Source organism: Nicotiana tabacum, chromosome 24 (genome assembly GCF_000715075.1).
Source record: "Nicotiana tabacum cultivar K326 chromosome 24, ASM71507v2, whole genome shotgun sequence".
Classification (NCBI taxonomy): Eukaryota; Viridiplantae; Streptophyta; class Magnoliopsida; order Solanales; family Solanaceae; genus Nicotiana; species Nicotiana tabacum.
This window is the reverse complement of record NC_134103.1, coordinates 37,517,276-37,522,122: the sequence shown is the minus strand read 5'-3', so window position 1 is coordinate 37,522,122 and position 4,847 is coordinate 37,517,276.

Genomic DNA, 4,847 nt, shown 5'->3' with positions numbered 1-4,847 from the left:
ATAGAGTTCTCAAGATGCCTCGTCCGGTCAGGCTTCTACTGGTAGTTCCTCAGATTATCCGAAGCAACAGTTCTATCACATGAGGGGTTGTTTCAAGTGCGGAGACTTTGGTCATATCAAGAGAGATTGCCCTAGGTTGTTGAGTGGGGCTCCACAGCAGAGTTCTCGGCTGATGGCACCAGGACCAGCAGTTACACCACCCACTCAGCTAGCTCGGGGTGGGGCCCAAGCAGCTAGAGGTCGCCTTAGAGGGGGAGGCCGAACAGGGGCGGTCAGTCCCGATTCTATTTTATCCCTTCCAGACTAGATGTTGTTGCCTCTGATGCAGTGATCACAAGTATTGTCTCAGTATGACATAGGGATGCCTCTGCATTGTATGACCCTGGTTCCAGGTATTCATATGTATCATCGTATTTTGCTCATTATCTGGATATGACCCGTGAGTCCTTAGTTTCATCTGTTCGTGTATCTACACAGAGGACAATACTATTGTTGTGGACCATGTACATCAGTCGTGTGTGGTGTCTATTGGGGGACTGTAGACTAGAGCTGATCTCTTATTTCTTAGTATGGTGGACTTCAATGTGATCTTGGGTATGGATTGGTTGTCTCCATGTTATGCTATTCTAAATTGTCACGCTAAGACCGTGACGTTGGCAATACCGAGGTTGCCAAGGATCGAGTGGAAAGGTTCTCTTGACTATGTTCCTAGCAGAGTGATTTCATATTTGAAGGCTGGGAGGATGGTTGGGAAGGGTTGTTTATCTTATTTGGCCTTTGTGAGGGATGTTGGAGCTGATACTCTTGCTATTGATTTTGTCCTAGTGGTGCCAGATTTTCCAGATGTGTTTCCTGCAGACCTGCCGGGCATTCCGCCCGACATGGATATTGATTTTGGTATTGACTTGGCACCGGGAACTCAGCCCATTTCTCTCCCTCTGTATCGTATGGCGCCAGCTGAGTTGAAGGAATTGAAGGAGAAACTTTAGGAACTCCTTGATAAGGGGTTTATTAGGCCAGTGTGTCGCCTTGGGGTGCTTCTATCTTGTTTGTAAAGAAGAAGGATGGTTCTATGTGAATGTGTATTGATTATCGCCAGTTGAACAAGGTTACAACTAAGAATAGGTATCCATTGCCACGTATTGATGACCTATTTGATCAGCTTGAGGGTGCCAGGGTGTTTTCTAAGATTGACTTGCGTTCAGGCTATCATCAGTTGAAGATTCGGTAGCCAGATGTCCCGAAGACTACTTTTCGGACTCGGTATGGTCATTACAAGTTTCTTGTGATGTCTTTTGGGCTGACCAATGCCCCAACAACTTTCATGCACTTGATAAACTTTGTATTTCAGCCCTATCTTGACTCCTTCATCATCGTGTTTATTGAAGATATTCTGGTGTACCCCGGAACCGGGAGAATCATGAGTAGCACCTGAGGACTGTGCTCCAGACCTTGAGAGAAGAGAAGTTGTATGCAAAATTTTTGAAGTGTGATTTCTGGTTAGATTCAGTGGCATTTTTAGGACATGTGGTATCGAGTGAGGGGATCAAGGTAGATCCGAAGAAGATTGAAGCAGTACAGAGTTGGCCCAGACCCTTCTCAGCTATAGAGATCCGGAGTTTACTTGGCTTGGCGGGGTACTACCGTCGATTTGTAGAGGGTTTCTCGTCTGTTGCAGCACCTATGACCAGATTGACCCAGAAGGGTGCTCCGTTCAGGTGGACCGGGGATTGTGAGGAGAGCTTTCAAAAGCTCAAGACTGTTTTGTCTATAGCCCCAGTGTTGGTGTTTCTTACTGGTTCGGGGTCCTATACGGTATATTGTGATAAGTCACACATTAGTTTCGGCATGGTTTTGATGCAGGATGGTAGGATGATTGCCTACGCCTCTAGACAACTGAAGGTGCATGAGAAACATTATCCTGTACACGACCTCGTGTTAGCAACTATTATTCATGCCTTGAAGATTTGGCGGAACTATTTGTATGGTGTCCCTAGTGAGGTTTTCACCAATCACCGGAGTCTACAACATCTATTGAAACAGAAGAATCTTAACTTGTGGCAGCGGAGATGATTGGAGTTGCTTAAGGATTATGACATCACTATCCTATATCATCCCAGAAAGGCCAATGTGGTGGCTGATGCCTTGAGTCGCAAGGCGAAGAGTTCAGGGAGTATCTACCAGTAAGAGAGAGGCCTTTAGCCTTTGATGTTCAGGCCTTGGCCAACCAGTTTGTCAGATTGGATGTTTCCGAGCCGAGCAGAGTTTTGACTTGTGTGGTTTCTCGGTCTTCTTTATATGATAGCATTAGAGAGCGCCAGTATGATGACCCCCATTTGCTTGTCCTTAAGGAAATAGTTCATTATGGTGATGCCAAAGATGTTATTATTGGGGATGATAGGGTATTGAGGATGCAGGGTCGGATTTGTGTGCCTAATGTGGATGGGCTACGTGAGTTGATTCTTGAGGAGGCCCATAGTTCGTGGTATTCCATTCATTCGGGTGCCGCGAAGATATACCAGGACCTGAGGCAGCATTATTGGTGGAGAAGAATGAAGAGGGATATAGTGGGGTTTGTAACTCGGTGCCTCAACTGTCAGCAGGTAAAGTATGAGTATCAGAGGCATGGCAGATTGCTTCAGAGGTTAGAGATTCTATAGTGGAAATAGGAGCGGATTACTATGGATTTTGTAGTTGGGTTCCCACGGACTTCGAGGAAGTTCGATGCTATTTGGGTGATTGTGGATCGGCTGACCAAGTCCGCACACTTCATTCCAGTTAGGACTAATGCTTTGGAGCGGTTGGTTGAGATTTACATCCGAGAGATTGTTCGCCTCCACGACGTGCCAGTGTCCATCATTTTAGATCGGGGCACGCAGTTTTGGAGAGCCGTGCTGCTAGAATTTGGTACCCAGGTTGAGTTGAGCATAACATTTTACCCTCAGACGGACAGACAGTCCGAGCGCACCATTTAGATATTGGAGGATATGCTATGCGCTTGTGTCATAGATTTTGGGGTTTCTCGGGATCCGCTTCTACCACTCGCGGAGTTTGCCTACATCAACAACTACCTGTCAAGCAGTCAGATGGATCCGTATGAGGCTTTGTATAGGAGACGCTGTAGATCTCCGGTGGGTTGGTTTGAGCCGGAAGATGCTAGTCTATTGGGTACTTACTTGGTCCAGGATGCTTTGGACAAGGTTAAGATGATTCACGAGCGGCTTCGCACGGCGCAATATAGATAGAAGAGTTATGCTGACAGGAAGGTCCTTGATGTTGCTTACATGGTTGAGGTGAAGGTACTAATCAAGGGTTTACCCATGAAGGGTGTTATGAGGTTCGGGAAGAAGGGCAAGTTGAGCCCTCAGTATATTGGGCCATTTGAGGCACTTCAGACATTGCCCTGGTGATGGACGCGTTAACACACCATATTCAAGGGGAGGTGCCATGGTGTATGTTATTCGCCGATGACATAGTGCTGATTGATGAGTCACGAACCAGTGTTAACGAGAGATTGGAGGTCTGGAGACAGGCCCTTGAGTCTAAGGGTTTCAAGCCGAGCAGGACGAAGACGGAATAACTGGAGTGTAAGTTCAGCATTGAGCCATGGGAAGTGGGCGTGGAAGTAAGGCTTGAATCACATGTCATACCAAGTAGTGGCAATTTCAAGTACATTGGGTCGGTTATCCAGAGGGGAGGGGATATTGACGAGGATGTCACACACCGTATTGGGGTGGGGTGGATGAAGTGGAGGTTAGCATCTAGAGTCTTGTGTGATAGGAGAGTGCCACCGATACTCAAAGGTAAGTTTTACAAAGTGGTGGTTAGACCGGCCATGATGTATGGGGTTAAGCGTTGGCCTGTTAAGAACTCACATATCCAGAAGATGAAAGTAGCAGAAATGAGGATGTTGAGGTGGATGTGAGGACACACTAGAATGGATAAGATTAGGAATGAAGATATTTGGGAGAAGGTGGGCATGGCTCCCATTGATGACAAGATGCTGGAAGCAAGGCTTAGATGGTTCAGACACATACAAACGGGAAGCCTAGATGCTCAGGTAAGGAGGTGTGAGCGGCTGGCTTTGGAGGGCACGGGAATAGGTAGAGGACGATCTAAGAAGTATTGGGGAGAGGTGATCAAGCAGGACATGACGAGGCTTCAGATTTCCGAGGACATAGCTCTTGATAGGAAGTTGTGGAGGTCTAGTATTAGGGTTGTAGGTTAGGAGGTAGTTGAGTCTCCCTTACTTCGTACCTTTGTGAGGCTAGTCTGGTAGGGTTTTTGTCGATGTCAGCTAGTGGCAATGTTGTGTCTTACTACTCTATTGTTTTCCATAGTGCCGGGTCTATGTATTGTCTATCGTGTTTTTTTGCATCTACTTTTTCATTTCCATGATATTATTTTTCCTATGGTTTCTACTGGTGATACTGATATTGTCTCTTTTCGTCTACTTGAGATAAGAGTCTTTCGTAAATAGCCTCCTTACTCCCTCGGAGAAGGGGTAAGGTCTGCGTACACACTACCTTCCCCAGACCCCGCTAGTGGGATTTCACTGGTTCGTTGTTGTTTTTGTTGTTGTTGTTATTGAGGTACTACAGAGGATTGGGGAGGTGGCTTACAAGATTGCCTTGCCACCTAGTTTGTCGAGTGTGCATCCAGTATTTCATGTTTTTATGCTTCGGAAGTATGTTGGCAATTCGTCTCATGTTTCGAATTTCAGCATAGTTATATTGGATGGTGATATGACATATGATTAGGAACCAGTGGCCATTTTGGCTCGGCAGGTTCGAAAGTTGAGGTCAAAGGACATAACTTCAATAAAGGTGCAGTGGAGAGGTCAGCTA